Source organism: Pan troglodytes, chromosome 5 (genome assembly GCF_028858775.2).
Source record: "Pan troglodytes isolate AG18354 chromosome 5, NHGRI_mPanTro3-v2.0_pri, whole genome shotgun sequence".
NCBI lineage: Eukaryota > Metazoa > Chordata > Mammalia > Primates > Hominidae > Pan > Pan troglodytes.
Genome location: NC_072403.2, coordinates 10971189 through 10997120, shown reverse-complemented (window position 1 = coordinate 10997120; position 25932 = coordinate 10971189). Strand labels below are relative to the sequence as shown.

General features: G+C 44.4%; 1 protein-coding gene and 1 long non-coding RNA gene across 2 annotated transcripts in view; one reads left to right on the top strand and one right to left on the bottom strand.

Moving 5' to 3' along the window:
- Positions 1 to 10258, top strand: part of LYRM4 (LYR motif containing 4) — a 232408-nt gene extending 222150 nt beyond the window's left edge. Inside the window, exon 5 of the transcript XR_008548779.2 lies at positions 7346 to 10258. The gene's annotated coding sequence lies outside the window, so the exon portion shown is untranslated. The remainder of the gene's footprint in view (positions 1 to 7345) is intronic.
- LOC107975043 (uncharacterized) overlaps positions 77 to 25932 on the bottom strand; it is a 37830-nt gene continuing 11974 nt past the window's right edge. The window contains exons 2-3 of the long non-coding RNA XR_001718222.3: positions 20537 to 20629; positions 77 to 1160 (exon numbers count right to left, since the gene is read on the bottom strand). This is a non-coding gene — a long non-coding RNA (uncharacterized LOC107975043). The remainder of the gene's footprint in view (positions 1161 to 20536; positions 20630 to 25932) is intronic.

Below are 25932 nucleotides of genomic sequence, written 5' to 3'. Positions count from 1 at the left end.
CAAGGGAGGCCTGAGGCTGAAGCAAAGCATATTGTTGGGTTTTCCAGATCAAGGAATGTTTGGTGTATGCATGTAGGACAGATATTAAAACATTGACTTTATAGACGCCAGAAACATGGTCAATACATTGGCCCTGTGACACTTTAACATCAAACTAAGGCACCTTTGCAGCAATGATGGATGAGACTTAGAAAGAAGGCCATCATTTGCCCTAAATAGTATAGAAAATATTTTTTATGAGAGTTGAAAGGAGGAACAAAAATTGAAGTATAAGGAGTCCTTGTAGGCCAGCCTGTATCTAAGTTTCCTATTCACATGGCATTAGCAGAGGAAATAGATTTGAAATTTCCAGGGTCTCTACCAATATCTTGGTGGATTGCAGAGTATGTTAAAAGTATGAGAAATATATATATATCTCAAAAAAATTGGACAATAATATCTTGGTGTATTTCTCAGGTCATGGTGGCAAGTCCTGCAGTTATCTTGTTGGAGGGTATGATCTGAGAAGTCAGTAAAGTACATGTAAAGACTGGTGATATTTGTGTGTAACCAACGGGATGGGGTGGTTGTGGTGGTTACAGTTGGGGACAGGGCAGGAGGTCCTGGCGGAAAGCTGGAGGGTAGAGTAGAAGTCACTAGGGAGTGTATGACCCTCTCCCCAGGGTCCAAAGGATTCACTGGCCTGCAGCAGCTGCCTCTTGGGGAAAATAATACTCTTCGTCAATTTTAGAATGGCATTGAGAGTAGTAGCTTCTACCAGGTTTTCCTTTAGGTGTGGAGGGGAGGGTGCATGTTTTGGCAGAGAGCAAGGAACATACCAGGATCACGGGCCAAGCAGACAGTAAATTCAGGAAACACAATAGAGTTCCTAATTCAAAAGAAGAAAAGCAACAAATGTCCATGTCCATTTTGTCAGCACCTTGAGAGTGTCACTGGGGTGGAGGCTTTAGTGTCCAGGTGATGTATCTCTAATAGCGATGTCTTGGGCTAGGGTGATGTTGTCTAAGGTGATGTCATCTCCAGCTGCGAGCTTCTGAGGAATGTCATCTGGGATGTGGGTCTGAGGTACCCTGTGCAACTGCAGAAAGTTGGATGTGATTAAGATCTTGTCTGCAAAGATAGTGTGCAATGGCAAAGCTGTTGAGGTCCCCATGGGTAGCCTAGAAAAGGTAAATTGTGACCCGTTAGAGGTGAAGGCAAACTGTGCTGAAAGGTTGTTGAAGGAGGCAATGAACAGAACACAGTAGCCAAATCTGTAATAATAAAATACCAGTCATTGACTGGGTGGTGCCGATTATTTTAATAATACTGAATATTGCATATGGGGCTTTTCTTTTTGCCAGGAACTTCCAGTTTTTATTTTTTTAAACATCATTTAACAAGAAAAACATTCAACCAAATTTAAAAAAATTAGGTTGGATTATTTTACAATAAAATAATCAACTTGAAATATCAGCCCCTCCATTTAGGGCCAAGGAGGCCAATAGTTCCTGTTTAAACAGCAGAATTGCGCAATTATTTTTACCTATATTTGATGACACACAAAAATAAAAGTCTTAAAATTTCCACGGACACCCTCCCCTCCCTCCAGAGTAGAGTTCATACAATTGCATCTTAGATCAGTACTCAGGCTTTTAAAAATCATCTTACATTTTGAAATATAATACAACTACTCTGGTAACAAGAATACTTTTAAAACAATTCTTATGGAAAACAAATACCTTAAATCATTGTGTGGCACATAAGACTGCTCAAAGAAACAGCAAAAATGAAAAATAATGTACAAGAATTATATAGTCCTTTGTTTATAGAAACCATCCAAATAAAATATTTTCCCTAATTTTCCTTGCTTCTTATAGTTTATTAGTAGAGATGAATTACAAGAAGCAGAATGCACCATATTTTGGTTCTTGGTTGTAGCTGCCAGCTTAGGAGTTCATGACTATAAATATCAAGCAAATATGATTTTACTCACAAGTTCTGGAATGGGAAAAAAACCCAGATATCTCTAAAGTGTTTTTCTATCCTTGCTTTTAAGTCATGACAAAAAAATTCACAGCAGTTTAAAGGATGGTGAAAGACGAAACATGGGCCCATTAAAATAGAGATTAATTTTACGTATTACACTCCTGTAGTAAAAACTGTAATAAGTATGATACTGTATTAAGTAACATTCTATAGTAAGCTGTTGGAGCAAATACAGCATTTAACAGGTTCATTTACAGACCAGGCATAGTAGCCTTTAGAGAGAACATCTTATTTTCACATCTTGAACATGTAACCTTTACAAAAAACCAAACGGAATATGTAATTTATGACAGCTGGCCAGGCACTTAATTTTGGGAAAGAGAAGGATTTTGAGGTAAACTAGAATTATTTTTAGCAATCACAAACATAGCCTATAAACCACATTTACACCACACTGAAGTTATTGAGCTTTTAACTATAAGTTTGTCACTCCTTTGTGCCAAAATACACACCTAGGTGTAACTTTTTTTTTTTTGAGACGAGTCTCACTCTGTCACCCAGGCTGGAGCGCAGTGGCGTGATCTCCGCTCACTGCAACCTCCACCTCCTGGGTTCAAGTGAATCCCTGCCTCAGCCTCTCAATTAGCTGGGACTACAGGCACGGGCCACCACCATGCCCAGCTAACTGTAACTTCTTAAGAAGCTATTCAAAGAACATGGTCAAGTCTGAATTTTGGCCCCGCATATGGGGCTCTTTATGCATGGAACCACAGATTAAAGTTGCGGTAATCCACCATCAGGCACCATTTTTTTTTCTTTTTCCCCAAATTTTGACAAAATTGGATTGTCAAATGGAGAAGCAGTAAAGATAATCCTTCTATTAATTAGGTTTTATATAGTCAGGTTTTTATTGATACGTAGTAGGTGTACATATTTTGGGGGTAATGTGATACTTTGGTACATTCATATAATGTATAATAATCAAATCAGGGTAATTGGGATATCCTCACCTTAAACATTTATCTTTTCTTTATGCTGAAAACATTCAAATTATTCTCGAAGTTGAAGCTGTTTTGAAATATACAATAGATTATTGTTTTCTATAGTCACTCAACTCATTTACGGAACACTAAATCTTATTTCTTCTCTTTTTTTTCTTTTAGAGATGAGATCTCACTATGTTGCCCAGGCTGGTCTTGAACTCCTGAGCTCAAGCAATCTTCCCACTTGGGCCTCCCAAAATGCTGAGATTACAGGCATGAGCCACCATGCCCAGCCTTCTTTCTTTAAAAGAAATTTCTTTATGTATGTATGTATGTATGTATGTATGTATGTATGTATGTATCTATCTATCTATCTATCTATATCTATCTATCTATTGTTAGAGATAGGGCCTCACTCTGTTACCCAGGCTGGAGTGCACTGGCATGATCATAGCTCGCCTCAACCTCTCGAGCTCAAGCAATCCTCCCACCCAGCCTCCCAAGTAGCTGGGACTACAGGCGTGCGCCACCATGCTCAGCTAATTTTTTTATATTTTTTGTAGAGATGGGGTCTCGCTATGTTGCCCAGGCTGGTCTTGAACTCCTGAGCTCAAGCAATCTTCCCACTTGGGCCTCCCAAAATGCTGAGATTACAGGCATGAGCCACCATGCCCAGCCTTCTTTCTTTAAATTTCTTTATGTATGTATGTATGTATGTATCTATCTATCTATCTATCTATCTATTGTTAGAGATAGGGCCTCACTCTGTTACCCAGGCTGGAGTGCACTGGCATGATCATAGCTCGCCTCAACCTCTCGAGCTCAAGCAATCCTCCCACCCAGCCTCCCAAGTAGCTGGGACTACAGGCGTGCGCCACCATGCTCAGCTAATTTTTTTATATTTTTTGTAGAGATGGGGTCTCGCTATGTTGCCCAGGCTGTTTAAAGCTACATTCCTTCTGAAATTGATTTTTGTGCATAGTTTAGGATATGTTTCAAGATTTTCTTTTTGCATATGGCTATCTAATTGATCTATCAGGATTAATTTCTTAAATATATTTTTAATCACTAATCTATAGTATTTCCTTTGTCACAGATATGTGTCCACACGTGTGTGGGTGTGTTTTTAGGCTCTGTTCTTTTCCATTGGTCTATTTTCTATTCTTGTTTCAACATTACTCCTTTAATTCTTGTAGCTTTATATTAAGTCTTTACATCTGTAAGTGAATTTCTTTTATTTAGTTCTTTCTTCTTAAGAATGTCTTGGCTTTTCTTGGTCCTTTTCACCTCATTTAAATTTTAGATCAGATTTTCAATTTTCATATCTAAAACTCTGTGGGGGGTTTGACTTATTTAGTGTTAATTTTTAATTGGATGTCAGAATGCTCCCTTTCTCTGTTTCCGATTTTTATTATTATAATTATGATGTTTCATAGATGATAGCAGGATTACAAAATATCAGAAAGCAGGGACTCACAGCTTGCTTAGTTAGGTAATTGCCGTTTTCAATGTTCAAATTGCGAATTTGGTGGCATAAGGTTGTTACTTTAGATTGTAATTGGAAAACTTTGGGGCAGGACTCTAGGACTTACTTTTGATCCTCATTCCACCCCTTCCCTGCTCTTCATTGTTCTAAAAAATGGGGAAACAGGTTGATTGAACACATACCATTTAACTTTCATGAAAGCAGGAATATGTTTGTCTTGGTCACTATTGTATTCCCAGCACTTAAAACAGTGCCTGGAATATAGTTGGTTCTCAATAAATATTAATTGAGTAAATGCCATGTTACATATTACCTTGCTTTGAAATTCTAAGACAAAACAATACTAATAGCTTTTAAGTAATGGTGGCTTCCGGTAAGCTTCATACCAGTTTCTCTTATAGTGTTACATATTTATTTTTAAAGCAACAACTCATTTATTTGGATTAATGAAAAAAATGAAAATAAATACTGTATTGTGGGCCCACATTTCAGTGTTCCAGTGATATCAGGCAACCTTAAATTTTAGCCATAAATAATTTTGATAAAAGAAACATGTGTAAACATCCCATAAACCAGGTGTGGCTGTTCATCCAGACTTTGCAGGCTTGACCCAAACATTTGAAGCAGATTTTAAAAAATACAAGCTAAAGAGACAAGACTTCTCAATACTGGGGCAGTGATGTGCTTCAGAGACCTAGATAACAGGGGACTTTGAAGGGCACCCTCCTAGGAAGGACCTCCTAACTTCTCAGGCATCAGTTTCTGCTTCTGTTGACTCAGAAAGGAGCTCCCAGTGGTATAACTTGAGCGTGTCCCGTGCCCGCAGGTCTCCTGAGAAAGTGGACTGTGTCTTCTCACTGTCCGGGCCCAAGGAGAAGATGTTGGGCTGAAGGGAAGCTCATTTAGAGGGAGGCCTTTATCTCAGGAGAGAAATTGATGCAAGATCTCAGTCCAGCAGGAAGGAGAGTGACTATCTGAAGCAATCGGGTGCTTTCTTTGCAGAGGGATTTGAATGTGAAACTGTAGAGACCATCAGCACTCGCTAGTCTGGACAGAAGCAGACGGCAGGCAGAGAAAGCAGTGGTAGAAATAACGAGTCAGGACAAACCATGGCCAAGCAGGGGCTGAGGTGGCCAGGGCTCTGTGACAGCAGCCCCAGCTCCTGGAGCAGCAAATGCCAGCTCAGCGGAGGCAGCTGGTGTTGCATCTCAGAGTTGCTGTTGAAACCACGCCCAGGTTGCCTGTGAATAACCTTCCTTTCAGGCCTCGCAGCCTGCTGAGGCTCTCTCTGTTTTTTCCCTCCTATCTCCTAGGCTAACCTGGAAGAGCCTAATTAACACACGTGTAAACTAAGATCTCCTCTGGCTCAATATTCTGGAATTACACTGAGAAAACTCATTAATTCAGACCACTTCTTCCACATTTTTAATTATTCAATTTGGATTAAGCTGGAGTTTATTTTGCTCAACAAAATTTTATTATAGATATAGCTCAAATTAAAAAGAGAGGGGGCAGAGGAATTACTTAAAATATTTAAGGGAACATGCTCTTAACATGTTAATTTTAAACTATTTATTAAAAATTCATGACACAAGGAACTTCAGTTAGGTAAAATGAATAGAATTGTTAAGCTTTTTGCTTTTTATCAGCAAATATTTACTGTCCTTTCTTTGGGCCAGGCTCTGTGCTAAATTCCAGAACACAACATCAAATCAATTAAATAGGCACGATACTGTAGGTTAATTTAGAAATAAAAGTGCAACATAAGAAATATCTCAAAGTATTGTTTTTCACCACCTCCCCAAATATGTCTATATGCATACACATATACTAATATACATACATACATATGTGGGGGGGGAAGGAAGGAAGGAAGGGAGGGAGAAAGGGAGAGAAGGAAGGAAGGAAGGAAGGGAAGGGAGGGGAGGGGAGGGGAGGGAGGGAGGGAAAGAGGGGAGGGGAGGGAGGGAGGGAGGGAGGGGAGGAGGGGAAGGGAGGGGAGGGGAGGGGAGGGAGGGAGGGAAGGAAGGAAGGAAGGAAGAAAGAGCCTTGCCTTGAAGCAGCTGGTGGGGGAGGTGGAGGAGTGTGTGATCGATCCCGCTGCTGCAATGCGCGCTGAGCCAGAGGTGTGTGCAGGGCATGTCACCTGGCGCTGAAGAAAAGATTTTCAGCTGCCCTAGGGGAGGGTCCAGAGAGACTTTCTGGGCATCACTGGGGCTGAGGCTTAAAGGATGGATCTGGGTGACTGACTAGATGGAGAGGAGAGGGCACCCCAGGAAAAGCATCTTCAGGCAACTACAGAGAGTTCAATGGGACTGGACCCCCCAGGGTAAGGGTAGTGGGAAGCACAGCCACTTCTTGTGATTCGAGGTAGTTATGTTCTACGAACATTCTTCAAACCCTGAACTAGCAAATACTGAGCTATTTCTCCTGGAGAGAGCATGGGTTGGGTTCTGTGAGCGTCTGGTCACAACGTTTTCATCAGCTGAAACACCATTTGTGTTACAGAGGTTTGTTTATCAACATCCTAGTAGAACACGCAGGTGTCATCAGCATTGAGAACCTGCCCTTCCACATAACTCTTTTCTCGTATAGCACTCAGGGGGTATTTTTACAATTCTCCCACAGCCTCCTGATCTGCAAAACTCGCCTGACCTGCCCTGCAGGTTTAACCTTTTTCACATTGTATCACCTTCTGGTACATGAGAGCCAGTCAGCACTAGCTGAGAAGGGCTTGACATGCTCCTGACTGTAAACTTCTTTGGCTTTCAGACTCACAACAATGTTGCTACCACACTTTTTGAAAAAAAAAAAAAAAGCATTTATTGTCAGTCTTTGCATTGCTGTAAAGGAACACCTAGGCTGGGTAATTTATAAAGAAACGTTTATTTGGCTCTTGGTTCTGCAGGCTGTACAGGAAGCATGGTGCCAGCAACTGCTTCTGCTAAGGGGTTCAGGCTGCTTCCGCTCATGGCAGAAGGCGCAGAGGAGCCAGCGAGTCACATGGTGACAGAGGAAGCAAGAGAGAGAGGAGGAGATGCCAGGCTCTTTTTAACAATCAGTTCTCATGGGAACTCAGAAGAGCAAGAACTCATTCATTACTGCAAGGATGACTCCAAGCCATTCATGAGGGACCAGATTCCATGACCCAAACACCGCCCACCAGGCCCCATCTCCCACACTGGGGATCACATTTCAACATGAGACTTGGATGGGACAAACATCCAAACTGTATCAGACATCATCCTACGAATCCACAAATTTAGCTGCTTTCCCTTCTTTTCTGTAGTTTCACAACCTACTATAGAAGCACTTTCTAGAGGGGCCTGCAGAAGTGAATTTCCTCTTCCATGGCCTCGATGTATCTGGCTGTTGATTCATTATCACTGAACTTACTGCCAACAGCACTACAACTTACGCTGAAGGCACCTCATCCAGCACAGGTATTGTCTCCACAGGCAGATCGCAGCCTCCTGCACTCAGAGACAGTAGACAGCACTTCAGCACCGTGCCTGGGGGCATTTTAAACAGCAAAATCACCAACAAAAGTACAAAAATGCAAAAGCATGGCTCTGGATAGACAGCAGGAAGGACCACTTGTTTCTAGTGTGAGAACTGGGACAAGAAGGCAGAGGGGTCACCTTGCTTCACCTCAGCCAGGAACAGATGCCTTGGACTACTCAGATTTTTTCCCTGCTCTGTACAAGTCTGTGAATCACTGTGAAGCCACAAGTATTGATTTGGTTTACAAATACATTTTAGTGAAGAGGTGAGTTTGCAGGTATGGAATCTAGAAATAATGAGATCGGACTGTAAGGCTGGAGACGAAGATGGAGAGGCTGCTGCCAAGTGACAGGCTGGCTCTTGTCCCAGAAGCTGTGGACTGCCACTGGAGTGTTTCAAGCAAGGGAGTGTCTTGATCTGTGTTGTAGGAACAGCACCTTTTCTCAACTTAAAGTGTGGCTTGAAGAGAGGAAGACAGGAGACTGGTTAGGAGATGGGTATATCCAGGCGAGGATGAGGGTGGGTGAACGGAGCCAGGGGTAGAGGTCCTCAGGGGAGCTGACCTGAGACCCCTGTGAGTCTCGGGTCCTGGCAGTGGGGCGGCGGTGAGTGGTGAGGGGGAGGCATTGAGGACAGCGCCCTGGGTCCCCGGCTGGGGCACATACGTGTAGGGCAGTGGTCAAGGGCCCTAGCCTTGCAGTCAGACACCCCTGATTTTAAATCCAGTCTCCACCACTGGCAGGCTGTGTGGCTTAGACATGCTGCTCCACTTCCCTAAGCCTAGTTGTTTCATGTCTAGTATAAAGATTCCGTGTGGCAGGAAGAACACACCCCCGGGAGTGATTCTGAGATTGAAATGAGTGCTGGTGCTTTTCACCTAAACAAGGAAAACGGGGAGAGAAGCAGTATGTGGGGTGGGAGGGAGAAGGAGAGGAGTCTGTCTGGGCGTGGGGAGTCGGACGTGCCTCTGGACACCCATGGACAAATATCCTGAGGCCATCTGATGTTTTCCGGGGGCCATGGGAGTGGGGGAGGGGAAGGTGGGGCAGAGACACAGACTTGGGCATTACCAGCAGGCAGGGGGCTGCTACCACCATGAAGAGTGGGCAGTGCCAGGATCAGAGGGCTGGGGTAAAGCCTGCGGAATTCCCACATTTCAGAAGAGGCTGGGAAGGAGGTCAAGGAAGAGCAGCAGGAGGAGGAGAAAGCAGGAGGGTGTGGAGGGACGGGAGGGGAGGCGGGGAGGAGGAATTCCAGGAGGGAGTGGCCGGGGTGACTGTTGTGAAAGCATGGACTGGAAGCCACAGCACTTTGGGCTGCAAGGAACCCGGGAGATCTTCTAGTCTAATCCTCTTTTAGTCTCCATCCCCGTCCGGATGAAGACAGCAAGATTCATAAGTAAAGTCAGTTGTACTGTGACTTCCTAGCAGGATACCCTAACTCCTAATTCATAATAAAACTACAGACATTCTCAATTCAAAATTCTTCCTATTCAGTCACACTGGACTTTCTCCCAATGTGACAAAATTATTGAGATTTTATTGACTTACTGAACAACTGTGGTCTTTGCCATGTACTAAGATACTGTGTAGTCAAACTGCGCCTCTGAAATCTATTTTTATTGTACATTTAACAAATTTTGCTGTAAACAATAAGTTTAAAAACAATAGTCATAACTCATTAAACTGTATCTTTTAATTTTAATATGTTATTATACCTCAGTGAAACTCAGTTTTAAAAAACAGTGAATAAAAAGTTGAGCTATTAAAACTAAAAAGTAATTATTTTCTAGTTTGTATACACAGACCCAAGAAATAGAAATATAGGAATATTTGGAACTTGCTCCTTCTTACAGCCTTGAGGGAACTGCTTATCCCTTATTACGCCTTGGTTTCCCCTCAATGAAACTAGAAAATATTACCTTGCAAGACTGCTCATAGTTAATTAATACGTATGAAGCTCTTGAATCTAAATATTAAATACTTGATGATATTGTCTGGTAAATATTATCTAACTGCATTTATAAATACTAGCATTTTTACAGCCTAGTTGTAACTACAAAGTATAGCCCATTTAAAATGAATACAAATATATGCATATATATTTTTCCGTGAAAGTAGGAAAAGAAAGTCGAAATTATGCAAGAACAAAGTAGAAAAATATGCCTCTCATATAAGATTGAGTGTTTCCATTGATCAATATAATTTTTAAAATGTTGTGATGATTCTTTTTTTCACTTAATTGGCTATGTCATTTGCACTCTACCTAACTGAGATATTAATAAATTGTATATGATGTCAATAACAGGAAACAAAAAGAACTGCTGGCCTTATTCATAGTTAATAAAGAGAACCAGATGATGAAGTTGTCTGAAAATAAGCCATTTTGTTTATTAAAAAGTTACTTCTGCTCCAGGGATCCAAGTAATAGAGCTTTGTATTTTCAGAGGGAACGTTGCCATAAATCAGGGTATCACAACCTCAGCACTACTGAGGTTTGGGGCAGCTGGATAACTCTGTTGTGGGGCTGTCCTGTGGGCTGTGGGAGGTTTAGCAGCATCCCTGGCCTCCACCCACTAGATGCCACTAGCACCCCCTCCCTCATTTGTGACAACCAAATGTCTCCAGGGGGCAAAATTGCCCTCAGTTGAGAAACACTCCTATAAATAGCATGTCCATGCTGGGGTGGGTGTACTTTTACATGTACGGGGGACTGGCCCGTAGATTTGGCAGTAAGTCCTGGGGTTCCAAATTGGCATTTCCCAGTAGCTGGGCTGATGCGACAGGCTTCAGTTGCTTGGGCCTCCAGGCAGAAAGTGGAGGTGCAACAGGGGCTGTTTGCATGCTGCCTTGGCAGAGTTGGGGTGACAGGCACATGTCATGTGTTCACAGACACTGCCAGGCCCTCTCAGAGCTCATGACTTGCCTCCCCTTTCCCTGCAGTTAGGGAGCCTTTTGTCTTGCCCTCAATTCTCCAAAATAACCCAAAAGGTTTCCTTTATCTTTAACTCTGTTATAAACATGTTGACACTTTGCCAAACAAAAACCTGATGAAACATATTCTGAATTTTCTACTTTCCTACATAAAAACTTACAAACAACAGGCTGAAGGAAAGAATGTGTAGAGAAGATACAGGAAGTGACATCATAAAGCTGGAGGAGACTTTAGAGCTGAGCTGCTCTTGGCCACGCGGCACACGGTCCCAGTGCTCAGTCACCATGTGTCCTGCATGGCTCCCATGTTGGACGGCACAGACAGAACATCTCTATGGTTACAGGAATTTCCACCAGATGGCGCTGTCTCCAGGGACATCTAGGGCACAGGCCTTACTTTATAACAAAGTCCTAGAGAGATTTATGTTCACCCGCTGAAGAGAAGCAACGAGCTCAGGGCAGAACCAAGACTGGGAAGCAGCCCAGTTAACCCCACGCTGCGATCTCTCCCGCACACAACTGCCTTGTGGCAGGTCCACACCTGGAATGCCACATGGGGTTTTGGCCATCATAGCCTAAGAATGAGGGTCAGATAGGTAATTAAGAGAATGGACCAACTCTAAATAAAATGTTAGTCCAGTTCAGTAACCATGTCTCGTATACCTGCCATGTACCAGAACTTGGTCTGGTTATGAAGTTGAAAACAAACAAACAAACAAAAACCAAATAGATCCCTGTCCTAGCAGGGCACACAGACTGGGAGGCACTCACTTTCAATCCCGCGTAGCCATCCCAAAGATAAAGATGAGCCCAGGGCCCAGCCTGGGGTGGGGAAGGTGGGGAAGGCGTGCTTGCTAGAGGAGATAGCATCCCTGTAAAGAAGGCAAGAAACGAGCTGGGATGGAGGGAGTTGCAGAGCCCAGCACTCAGGGGAGCAGACGGGAGGGCGGCCTGAGGATTCCCCTGACTGTGGCTTCGTTCCACTCACCTGGCTGTGCCCGGCCACCCCATGCAGAGGTCCCTCCTCAAGGCAGCATGTTTAGGGCACCGTCTCCACACAGATTCCCTTCCCATCCTGTGGCCCGCTTCTCATCCTCCACACCTGTCTTGCTCAGTGACGCTGTGCTCCACGCAGGCTTATGCTTCTGGAGCCTGAGAACCAGCCTCCACTCTTCTCTCTCACACTCTATATCTAAGCTGTTGGCACACTCTATTCCTTTTTTTTTCGGTAAGTTCTAGAACCTGCTTCATCCATCCCCATGACTATCTTTGTCTCGGCTTCCATCACCTTTTTCTCTCTTTCCCTCTCTTCTTTTTACTTTTTATTTTTTTTAAGAGATAGGATCTTGCTGTGTTGCCCAGGCTGGAGTGCAGTGGTGCGATCATAGCTCACTGCAGCCTTGCACTCCTGGGCTCAAGAAGTCCTCCCGCTTCGGCCTCCTGACTAGCTGGGACTACAGGCATGCTCCACCATGCCCAGCTATTTTTTAAATTTGTTGTAGAGGTGGGGTCTGTGTTGGTCTGACTGATTTTTGAACTCCTGGCCTCAAATAATCCTACTGCCTTGGCCTCCCAAAGCACAGACTACAGATGAGCTGTGATGCTTCTTGTTCTTTTTACATTAAAAAAAAATGGAGATATAATTCACTGCCATCATATTCATCCTTCTAAAGCACACAATTCAGTAGTTTTTAGTGTATTCACCAAGTTGTGCAACCATCACCGCTATCTTATTCCAGAACATGCCATCACCCCCCAAAGAAGCCCCATATCCATGAGCAGCCACTCCTCATCTCCCCTTCCCCTCTCCCTGGCAACCACAAATCTCCTTTTCGTCTCTATAGGTGTCTCTGTTCTGGACACTTCATATAAATGGAATCCAACAATATGCGGTCTTTTGTCACTGGCTTCTTTCAATCAGCATGTTTTCAAGTTTGTTGAAAGGTTTCCATGTTGTAGCACACATCAATATCATCACTTTATTCCTTCTTATGGCCGGACAATATCCTCTTGTATGGCTATAGTGCTTTCGTTTATCCATTCCCGGGTACATAACAGTATGCTTTTGTCTGCCGTGGACATCAGGGTTGTGTCCACTTCGGGGGGATTATGAGTAGTGTGACTATGCGCATTCCTGTGTTCATCCATTTGGGCTGCTATAGGAAAATACCACAGCTGGGTGGCTCACAAACAACAGAAATTCATTTCTCACCGTTCTGGAGGCTGCAGGTTCAAGAAAAGGTACCAGCAGATTTGGTGTGTGCTGAGGACTTGTTTCCTGGTCCACAATGGCACCTTCTCACTATGTCCTCATATGGCAGAAGGGGCCAATGAACGCTCTGGGTCCTCTTTTATATGGCAGTAATCCCATTCATGAGGGCTCCATTCTTATGACCCGGTCACCTCACGAAGGCCCCGCCTCCAAATACCATCACCTTGGGGGTGAGGATTTCAACATAGGAATTTGGGGGAGACACAAACCTTCAACCTATAGCAATTCTTGCTCAAGTGTTTGTGTGGACATATGGTTTCACTTCTCTTGGGTACGCCTTCATCTCTTCATAAGATTGGTGAATACATTCCTCAGTTTTTCCTGCCTCCAGACTTATCCTCTCAACCCACTCTCCAACCTTTTAGTCAAATTTATTTATTTATTTATTCATTCATTCATTCATTCATTCACTCATTCATTTATTGAGACAGAGTCTCACTCTGTCTCCCAGGCTAGAGTGCAGTGGTGTGATCTCGGCTCACTGCAACCTCTGTCTCCCGGGTCAAGCAATTCTCCTGTCTCAGCCTCCCAACTAGCTGGGACTATAGGTGAGCAGCACCACACCCGGCTGATTTTTGTATTTTTAGTAGAGATGAGGTTTCCCCATGTTGGCCAGGCTGGTCTCGAACTCCTGAACCCAACTGATCCGCCTGCCTCGGCCTCCCACAGTGCTGGGATTATAGGCGTGAGCCACTGCACCCAGCCTAGTCTAGTTTTTTTAAACATGTAAATCTTTTAAATGTGTAAGTTGTATCATGCTGAACCCTGTATGTAAAATCTTTCCATAACTTTCCATTGCACTGAGAAAAAAATGGCCAAAGCTTCATCTGGCCTTCCTCTTCAACCCTGTCTCTGGGGGATGGGGGAGGGGAGCTGGAGATGGGGCTGGGAATGCCCATCTGTTTCCCCCAGCTCGCTTTAGGGTACAGTGGGGCTACAGTCCTCCGTAGCATAAACGCTGTTGCCACTTGCCTCTCTCCTGCGCCCAGCCCTCCACCAGCCCAGGGCACTTAAGCACCCTGAAAGGGAAAGGCTGCGGTGCCACCGGTCCTGTTGTCTCCAGGGCCCCTCCTGAAAACTCCACGGCACAAGACCCCTGAAGGTTAGAGCTGAGAGGGCCTTGGGGAGCACCCAGCCTGGCTGGCTTTCCAGCTGTGCCCTGGGCAGCTTTGTGCTGCTGGGGACCTGTCAGAGCTGGAAACCAAGGAGTGGCGCTGAGTTCCAGGGCTCTGTGGGTGTGTTTCCTGGCAGTTTTGTTTGAACAGAATTTTTATCAGCAGAAAGAAAAAGGGATCTGAGCTGATGTGGTGGCTCACACCTGTAATCTCAGCACTTTGGGAGGCCGAGTCAGTGGATCACCTGAGGTCAGGAGTTCAAGACCAGCCTGGCCAACATGGGGAAACTCCGTCTCTACTAAAAATACAAAAATTAGGCCAGGTGCGTTGGCTCACGTCTGTAATCTCAGCACTCCGGGAGGCCAAGGTGGACAGATCACTTGAGGTCAGGAGTTCAAGACCAGCCTGGCCAACATGGGGAAACACTGACTCTATCAAAAATTATAAAAAATTAGCCAGGCGTGGTGGCGAGCACCTGTAATCCCAGCTACTCAGGAGGCTGAAGCAAGAGAATCGCTTGAACCCAGGAGGCGGAGGTTGCAGTGAGCCAGGATTGTGCCACTGCACTCCAGCCTGGGCAACAGAGTGAAACTCCATCTCAAAATAATAATAATAGTAAAATAAATAAATAAAAATACAAATACAAATACAAAAATTAGCCAGGCATGGTGGCTGGCGCCTGTAATCCCAGCTACTCGGAGGCTAAGGCAGGAGAATCACTTGAACCCACGAGGTGGAGGTTGCAGTGAGCTGAGATAGCGCCACTGCACTCCAGCCTGGGTGACAGAGTGAGACTCCATCTCAAAAAGTAAAACAAACAAAACAAAACAAAACAAAAATAAACATATAAAAAGAAAAGGGGATCTGAGAACAGATTAATTTAATCCAGCCCCCTTCATTTATAGAGGAGGAAACCCAGGCTAAGCCAAACGCAGCTCCTTCTCCAGGCCAGAAGCCAGGAGTTGCTGTCCACTGCCTCTCCCGGGGACCCATGGACACATGGCAGTGGCTCTGCCTTCCCCAGGAAGCCTATGGAGTCACCAGGGCAGGCTCAGCGCTCCGGGACACTAGGGCACAGAATGAATGCTGGAGAGAAAACAAGACATGGGCTTTCTAACAAAGGTAGAAACAGCAGAGTCACCTGCTCCGGCGGGCAGAGACCAGGAAAGTGACTCTCTAGCGACTCGGGAAGTGCTGCCTCCAGAAACGCCGTCCCAGACCGCAGAGAGCAAAACCTCAGAGGAGACCTCACGTGACCAGGCTTTAAAGAAAGTTTGTGGGGAGGGGTCCCAGAAATAAACGAAGGGAGGAAGGAAAGAAAGGCGCTGGGTGGGAGCCTCAGGAGAGGCTCTGGGAGGCGGGAGGCTAAGCTGTCCCCTCCCTCCTCGCTCCCTCCCTCCGCACCCACCCCGGGAGCAGCGGCTGTCGGGATCCAGCTGCAATTTTTCAAACCAATTAAGGAGAAGCGCCTCGGTCGCAGGAGGGAGCGCTGTCGGCCTCTCCTGCGTCAGCAGGCACAGACCAGGGCCTTTGGGGACGCGATCGGAGGGCTCTAATTGATCCTCTTTAAGGAAGAAATCAAAAGTAGCAGCAGCTACTCTTTAGACTTTAAACTACTGAAGGGGCTTTCAACAGAGGTTTTCCACGGAGCGCGCGGCTTCCTGGCTGCCTTAACTGTCTGTACGCCGGCAGGTTTCCCTCTTCACTCCCATTGTCTCCTGCACAGGCCTCCTGTCCTGCATTCAGCAAAGAACCTCCTCGAACTTGCATTCGGTGTGACATTGCCATCCAAAACAAAGAGGCCCAAGTGTCTGCGGCTGAGAAAACTCACAAAGACTTTGTGCGGGGTCTGAAACCGCCAATCCTCAGTTACAAGTGAGTGGAAACAAAGCCGTGGAATAAAGCAGAGACCGAGAGCCAACCCCCTCTTCGGTTATTCTGCAACTCTTGCAGGCCAAATCGCTCGATGTCCCCCAGTTTGTTTGGCATTGCGTGGATGTTTCTTCAGAAGAAAAGCCCGAGGTACCTGATTCACCTCCGAGACTGAGATCAGAACAGGAAGACCTGGGCTTCTGACCCCGCCCTTGGGGAAGAAGGTGAAGTCAGGATTGCTGTCCTTAGATCCCACACCCACCTTCTCTATCTTCCACAACATGAAGGCAGGAGTGCTTCTGCTCTTCTATAAAAATTGGGTGGCAGCAAAATCCTCACTGACTGTTGTTTATGAAAACACAAGTCTTAGTGCAATGTTACACATATAAACATGGAACCCCAATATGGCCCATCCTTGCCTAGTGTCACCTTCCAAAAAATAATAGCCTGACATAAAGTAAGACTGAAAGCAGTCCAAACCTTTATGTAGTCCTTTGAGGTAATGCTAAGAAGAAACATTTGTTCTTAAGACACAGCAAAACATCTATTAAAAATTATGTCTGTTGATCTCCCCCACCCCCCACACTCCCTTACCACCACCTTTCAGCCTCCTGAAGACCCTGCCTCTGACACCCTCAACTGTCTAAGACCCAGCCCGCAAGACCCCTCTCTCTCCTCTCTCTCCTTCATTCTCCATTCTCTGCTTCTCTCTCACTCTCTCTCTCTCTCTTTATAGAGACAGGGTCTCACTCTATCACTCAGGCTGGAGTGCAGTGGCACAATCATGGCTCACTGTATCCTCGAACTCCTGGGCTCAAGTGATCCTCCCACCTCAGCCTCCTGAGTAGCTGGGACTACAGGCATGCACCACCCACATGGCTAATCTTTTTATTTTTGTAGAGACAGGGGTCTTGCTGTGTTGCCCAGGCTGGTCTCAAACTCCTGAGCTCAAGCAATCCTCCCACCTCGGCCTCCCAGAGTGCTGGGATTGCAGGTACGAGCCAACACAACTAGCCTCTGCCTATCTCTATTCTATCATCCATTTAACCTTTCTGGATGCTATAATTTTCTTTTTTAAAAAATTTTCCTAGCACCTGGGTTCTGCGCAAATTATGTCCCAGAAACCAGGAATTGATCTAGCAAGAAAGTTGGAGGTGACCAGAGGAGCAGGGAGGAAGAAAACTGTTCAAAGGTAAATATATAGTTTTTTTGTCCCTCCCTTGTTTGACCTTTGTGGGGCTCTGCCCAAGGGGAGCATGTTTATTGCACCTCCCTGTGAAGCTCTGCCTCAGCCCCATACCCACCTCTGCCTTTTCTCCTTCTGGCAGATCAGGAACCCCAGAACCTGGGAGCAAAGACCCTGGCTTAAGGACTTCCTCCCTCTCTCCTCCAGAGCCTCTGTGTGTAGCAGGCCGAGGGCGCTCACTGTACTGTTTCCTTCAAAGGGGCCTTTGGCCGGTAAATGGCCTATGCTGCCAATCAGAGCCAGCATGGGACAGCCCAGCCCCAAGTCTGAGAAGGCTGGAGGTGTCTCTGGATCGGCACCACCCATATTTGGGGCTTGTGAGAAATCAAGGGAAAGTGGCTAAAGGATTGAAGCAATCCCGTTTGTCACCCACCCAACCACACCGAAAGTAAGTCAGGGCATGGAGTCCACACGCTGCACCCCAGCATGGCTCTGGGTGCAGAGGGAGCTATCAGGGCTGGGGTGTGTGGCCCTCATTGGCAGTCTGTGAATTTGATGCTTTCACGTGCACCCTGCAAGCGCGTGCCTGACACGCCTTGCTCTGGACATTTCAGGCCACCATGTTCAGTAGAGGCAGGATGTGTTTTGGAGCTGTTCACATGCTTCCAGCCCCACACGGAGTTAGTGTGTGGCATCCACCTTGGGCCATGGCCCCCACCAAGGTGCTGTTCTGGACCTAGTCTCATGTTGTTGCTGTCTGTATTCATCCCTGACTGTGATACGAGATCCCATCGTTGGAGACCCATGGCATGATGTCTAAGGAAAAAGAGCAAGCAGCATTTCCTTCCGGCCCCTTTTAAAACCCCAGAGCAGGTCATGCAGTTGATTTAGGAGTGCAGAGCATCCAGCAGTGTGCCCAGACTTTATTGAGCACTGCTGCCTGTGAACTCAACAAGGGCCTGTAGCCTAGAAAATTCGCGCAAGGCCACAGTAGCCCGGCTAGATGCTGACCCCACCCTGGCAAGGTTGCTTGGGACACTCTGGAAAAGAAGACCACTGCCTACAGGCAGGGCCACTCCACTCGGAACCATCAGAGTTTATCCAGTAAACACTGAAAGGTAAAAAGGGCTGGACACAGGAGACAGAAAATTTTTTGTTTCCCACCTAGAGATATAAGGCATTCTGAACGATTTTGCCATGCTGCACCTGGTGGCTCTGTAATCCCAGCACTTTGGGAGGCCAAGGCCGGCTGATCGCCGGAGCGCAGGAGTTAGAGACCAGCCTGGGCAACATGGCGAAACCCTGTCTCTACCCAAAATACAAAAATTGGTACAAAAGTCAGCAGGGTGTAATGGCATGTGCCTGTAGTCCCAGCTACTTGGAAGACTGACAGGGGAGGATGGCTTGAGCCTGAGAGGTGGAGGTTGCAGTGAGCTGAGATGGCACCACTGCACTCCAGCCTGGGCAACAGAGCCAGACCCCATTTTAAAAATAAATAAGTAAATAAATAAATAAATAAACGATTTTGCCCAGATAGACAATGAAAAAGGACTGATACTTCAGGCAAGGGGTCTAAGCGCATTGTTACACATGGTTAGACAAGGGCTTCTAAATGTGCTCTTGGATCTAAATCGCGGGAGAGACTGCGATTACTCTTTCACTGCAAACCCCAATCTGTGGGAGGTGGAGTGGGAGTCTTTGAAGCCCAAGGAGGAAAAACCAACCCAGATATGGGGGAAAAAATAAGAGCTAAATAAATAAATTACATGTCTATAATATTTTCAAATTTTAAAATTTATATATATTTACATATACAAAGGTCCACAATTTAACCCAATTGGAAATCCAAAAATTTCCAATTCGTAGACTTAATCAATGCAGAAGCTCAAATTATACTTTGAGATGCCACTAAGTTTGAACACTGTACTCCCGATAATCTTAGGAAAGCAAATATAAAATAGAGGAAATATGGGTGTGGCACACTTTATACTCTTGCCTAACTATCCCATAGCCATAGTAGCCATTGCCCTAAAATATCTGATATTAGGAACAGATGTGCTAACACAATGAATAATAAATTTAAAAAGTCAAATTTTTGGTACTTACAAATTGGCTTGATTAAAATGGGATCCCAGTGGCTGGGCACAGTAGCTCGCACTTGTAATCCTAACACTTTGGGAGGCCGAGGCAGGCAGATCACCTGAGGTCAGGAGTTCAGGACCAGTCTGGCCAACATGGCGAAACCCCTTCTCTACTAAAAATACAAAAAATAGCCAGGAGTCATGGTGGCTGCCTGAACTATAATCCCAGCTACTTGGGAGGTTGAGGCAGGAGAATGGCTTGAACCCAAGAGGCAGAGGTTGCAGCGAGCCGAGATCGCACCACTGCACTCCAGCCCGGGCAATAGATGGAGACTCCCTCTCAATAAATAAATAAATAAATAAAAATAATAAAATGGGATCCCACAGATCCACAGTTAAAATAGTTAATATAGCCTTATGTAAGTTAAAACAGGGATTAAAACTTATGTAGTATCTACCTAAAAGAAAGGAAATCAATATATGGAAGAGATTCTGCACTCCACGTCTAGTGCAGTACTCTTCATGATCGCCAAAATTTGGCCAGGTGCAGTGGCTCATATCTGTAATCCCGGCACTTTGGGAGGCTGATGTGGGCAGATCACTTGAGGCCAGGAGTTTGAGACCAGCCTGGCCAACATGGCAAAATGCTGTCTCTACCAAAAATACAGAAAATATCTGGGCATGGTGGCACATGCCTGTAGTCCTAGCTAATCAGGAGGGTGAGGCAGGAGAATTGCTTAAACCCGGGAGGCAGAGGTTGCAGTGAGCCGAGATTGTGCCCATCAACAGATGAATGAAGAAAAAAAATGTGATACACACACACACACACACATACACACACACACACACACACACCAGAATATTATACTGCCATAGAAAGAAATGAAATCTTGTCATTTGCAGTAATGTAATGTGGATGGAGCTGGAGGCTGTTATCCCAAGTGAAATAACTCAGAAACAGAAAATCAAATACTGCATGTTCTCAGTCACGTGGAACTGAAGAAAGTGGATCTCATGAGGATATACTCTATCCAGTGGTTACCAGAGGCCAGGAAGGGTAGTGGGAAGGAGGGAGGGTGAAGAGAGGTTGATTAACAGGTACAAAAATACAAGTAGCTAGACACGGTGGCTCATACCTTTAATCTCAGCACTTTGGGAGGCCAAGGTGGGTGGATCACTTGAGCTCAGGAGTTTGAGACCAGTCTAGGCAACATAGCAAGACCCCATCTCTACAAAAAATACAAAAACATTAAAAATATATTTAAGAAATTAATGCTGACAGATCAATTAGATAGCCATGTGTAAAAAGAAGATCTTGAAACATATCCTAAACCACCCACAAAAATCAATTTCAGAAGGAATGTAGCTTTAAACATAAATATTAAAAAATAAAATAAATTATTTTTATAACTTTGAGTAGGGAAATATTTTTTAAACAGATAACAAAAACCAATAGCTATAAAGAAAGAGATTGATAAATTAGACCACATTCAAATTAATAATTTTTATTTATCAAAAGACCATTAAGAAAGTGAAGAGGCAAGTTTTAGAGTGGGAGAAAATATATACACACATGTAACAGACAAAGGAATCACATCCAGAATGTGTAGAGAACTCCTATAAACAATAAGAAAAAGACAAATAATAGAAAAATGAGTAGAAGGCTGAATAGATAATTTATTAAAAATCATCTCCAAATGTGTTCAATTTCCTCAATAATCATGTAAATGCAAATGAAAATCAATGAGCTATCACCACACATCCTCCAGAATAGCTAAATTAAAAGAGACTGATGGGGATTCCTGGCAAGATATCTGAATAGGAACAGCTCCAGTCTGCAGCTTCCAGCAAGACCAACAAAGAAGATGGGTGTTTTCTGCATTTCCACCTGAGGTACCTGGTTCATCTCAATGGGACTGGTTGGACAGTGGGTGCAGCCCGTGGAGGGCGAGCCAAAGCAGGGCGAGGTGTCACCTCACCCAGGAAGCGCAAGGGGTTGGGGGATTTCCCTTTCCTAACCAAGGGAAAGGGAGAGAATGTACTGGGAGGAACAGTACACTACTGCCCAGATGCTGTGCTTTTCCCATGGTCTTTGCAACTGGCAGACCAGGAGATTCCCTCTGGTGCCTGGCTTGGTGTGTCCCACGCCCACGGAGCCCAACAAGCTAAGATCAATTGGCTTGAAATTCTCGCTGCTAGTGCAGCAATCTGAGATCAACCTGGGATGCTGGAGCTTGGAGCGGGGAGGGGCATCCACCATTGCTGAGGCTTGTAGACGGTTTTTTGCTCACAGTGTAAACAAAGCTTCTGGGAAATTCAAACTGGGCAGAGCCCACCGTGCTCAGCAAGGCCAACGGCCTCTCTGGATTCCAATCTCTGAGCAGGGCATCTCTGAACAAAAGGCAGCAGCCACAGTCAGGGACTTACAGATAAAGCCCCCATCTCCCTGGGACAGAGCACCTAGGGGAAGGGGCAGCTGTGGGCACAGCTTCAGCAGACTTAAACGTCCCTGCCTGACAGCTCTGGAGAGAGAAGTGGTTCTCCCAGCACAGCATTTGAGCTCTGATAATGGACAGACTGCCTCCTCAAGTGGGTCACTGACCCTCATGTAGCCTGACACCTCCCAATAGGGGCCAACAGACACCTCATACAGGAGAGCTCTGGCTGGCAACTGGTGGGTGCCCCTCTCGGATGAAGCTTCCAGATGAAGGATCAGGCAGCAAACTTTGCTGTTCTGCAGCCTCCACTGGTGATACCCAGGAAAACAGGGTCTGGAGTGGAGCAAACTCCAACAGACCTGCAGCTGAGAGGTCTGACTGTTAGAAGAAAAACTAACAAACAGAAAGGAATAGCATCAACATCAACAAAAAAGACATCCACACCAAAACCCCATCTGTAGGTCACCAAATCAAAGACCAAAAGTAGATAAAACCACAAACATGGGGAGAAACCAGCACAGAAAGGCTGAAAATTCCAAAAAACAGAATGCCTCTCCTCCTCCAAAGGATCACAACTCCTCGGCAGCAAGGGAACAAAACTGGAGGGAGAATGAGTTTGAGGAATTGACAGAAGTAGGCTACAGAAGGTCGGTAATAACAGACTCCTCTGAGCTAAAGGGGCATGTTCTAATCCACCACAAGGAAGCTAAGAACCTTGAAAAAAGGTTAGATGAATTGCTAACTAGAATAAGCAGTGTAGAGAAGACTATAAATGACCTGATGGAGCTGAAAAACACAACACGAGAATTTCGTGACGCATACAAAAGCTTCAATAGCCAAATCAATCATGTGGAAGAAAGGATATCAGTGACTGAAGATTGACTTAATGAAATAAAGCAAGAAGACAAGATCAGAGAAAAACAGAGTGAGAAGAAATGAACAAAGTCTCCAAGAAATATGGGACTAGGTGAAAAGACCAAATCTACATTTGATTGGTGTACCTGAAAGTGAGGGGAAAATGGAACCAAGTAGGAAAACACTCTTCAGGATATTATCCAGGAGAACTTCCCCAATCTAGCAAGGCAGGCCAACATTCAAATTCAGGAAATACAGAGAACACCACAAAGATACTCCTCGAGAAGAGCAACCCCAAGACACATAATCATCAGATTCAACAAAGTTGAAATGAAGGAAAAATGTTAAGGGCAGCCAGGGATAAAGGTTGGGTTACTCACAAAGGGAAGCCCATCAGACTAACAGTGGATCTCTCTACAGAAACCCTACAAGCCAGAAGAGAGTGAGAGCCAATACTCAACATTCTTAAAGAAAATAATTTTCAACCTAGAATTTCATATCCAGCCAAACTAAGCTTCATAAGTGAAGGAGAAATAAAATCCTTTACAGACAAGCAAATGCTGAGAGATTTTGTCACCATTAGGCCTGCCTTACAAGAGCTCCTGAAGGAAGCACTAAACATGGAAATAAACAACTGGTACCAGTCACTGCAAAAACATGCCAAATTTTAAAGACCATCAACATTATGAAGAAACTGCATCAACTAATGGGCAAAATAACCAGCTAACATCATAATGACAGGATCAAATTCACACATAACAATCTTAACCTTAAATGTAATTGGTCTAAATGCCCCAATTAAAAGACACAGACTGCATCAGTGTGCTGTATTCAGGAGACCCACTTCAGGTGAAAAAACACACATAGGGTCAAAATAAAGGGATGGAGGAAGATCTACAAAGCAAATGGAAAGAAAAAAAAAAAAAAGCAGGGGTTGCAATCCTAGTCTCTGATAAAACAGACTTTAAACCAACAAAGACCAAAAGAGAAAAAGAAGGGCATTACATAATGGTAAAGGGATCAATGCAACAAGAAGAGCTAACTATCCTAAATATATATGCACCCAATACAGGAGCACCCAGATTCATAAAGCAAGTCCTTAGAGACCTACAAAGAGACTTAGACTCCCACAGAATAATATTGGGAGACTTTGATACACCACTGTCAATATTAGACAGATCAGTGAGACAGAAAATTAACAAGGATATCCAGGACTTGAACTCAGCTCTGGACCAAGCGGACCTAACAGACATCTACAGAACTCTCCACCCCAAATCAACAGAATATACATTCTTCTCAGCACCATATCGCACTTATTCTAAAATTGACCACTTAATTGGAAGTAAAGCACTCCTCAGCAAATGTAAAAGAGCAGACATCACAACAAACTGTCTCGCAGACCACAGTACAACCAAATTAGAAATCAGAATTAAGAAACTCACTAAAAACCGCACAACTACAAGGAAATTGAACAACCTGCTCCTGAATGACTACTGGGTAAATAACGAAATGAAGGCAGAAATAAATGTTTTTGGAAACCAATGAGAACAAAGACACAATGTACCAGAATTTCTGGGACACATTTAAAGCAGTGTGTAGAGGGTAATTTATAGCACTAAATGCCCACAAGAGAAAGCAGGAAAGATCTAAAATCAACACCCTAACATCACAATTAAAAGAACTAGAGAAGTAACAGCAAACAAATTCAAAAGCTAGCAGACGACAAGAAATAACTAAGGTTAGAGCAGAACTGAAGGAGATAGAGACATGAAAACCCTTCAAAAAATTAAAGAATCTAGGAGCTGGTTTTTTGACCCATAGCTGCAACCTTTACATTTAGATACTGCAGTGGGCATAGTGAGTTCTCCATGAGTTCACAGTGCAATGTACATAGTGAGTTCTCTCCAAGTTCAAAGTGCAATGGACATAGTGAGTTCTCTGTGAGTTTACAGTGCAATGGACACAGTGAGTTCTTTGTGAGTTCACTGTGGAATATGCGCAGTGAATTCTCTGTGAGTTCATAGTGCAATGGACTTAGTGAGTTCTCTGGCTCATGGAAGGGAGGAATCTACTCCAAAGACTAGGGACAAAACTACAAATGAAAACTGAGGCTGGGCATGGTGGCTCATGCCTGTAATCCCAGCACTTTGGGAGGCCAAGGCAGGTGGATCACCTAAGGTCAGTAGTTCGAGACCAGCCTGGCCAACATGGTGAAACTCTGTCTCTACTAAAATTAGCTGGGCATGGTGATGGCCACCCATAATTCCAGCTACTTGGGAGGCTGAGGCAAGAAGAAGAATTGCTTGAACCCAGGAGGTGGAGGTTGTGGTGAGCCGAGGTCGGGCCACTGCACTCCAGCCTGGGTGACAGAGTGAGACCCTGTGTTGGGAAAAAAAAAAAAAAATAGATGTCATACATAGTATCTTCCCTGACCACAACAGGATGAAGTTACAAATCAATAATAGAAGGAAAACTAAAAAAATTAAGCAATACATTCATAAACAACCACAGGTCAAAGAAGAAATCAAGGGAAATTAGAAAGTACTAGAAACCAGTGAAAATGAAGACAGCATACTAAAACTTATGAGACACTTTGAAAGCAATCCTAAGTGGGAAATTTATAGCTGTATTACATTAAAAAGGAAGAAAGATTTCAAATCAACAACCAAACTTTACAACTTAAGAAATGAGAAAAAGAACTACATCCAAAGTTAGAAGGAGGAAATAGTAAAGATTAGAGCAGAGATAAATAATGGAGAATAGAAAAACACAAGAAAATCAACAAACCCAAGAGTCAGTTCTTCAAGAAGATTAACAAAATTGACAAACCTTTAGTTTGACTAAGAAAAAAGGACAGAAGAAACAAGTTACTAAAATCAAAATTAAAGTGGGGACATGACTATCAATTCTAGAGAAATAAAAAGGATTATAAGGGTGCACTGTCAACAACTGTATGCCAACAAACTGGACAACCTAGATAAAATGGGCAAATTCCTAGAGACACAAAATACTGAATTGCAAAGAAATACAAAATCTGAATAGATCCATCATTAAGGGGACTGAATCGGTAATCAAAAACCTCCTGACCAAAAACAAACCGCCCTGAACCTGTTGGCTTCACTGGTGAATTCTACCAAACCTTTAATGGAGAACACCGATCTTCAAACTCTTTTAAAAAACTGAAGAGAGCACTTCCAAACCCAAGTGATGAGGCCAGGCAGCGTCATGCTGACACAAAA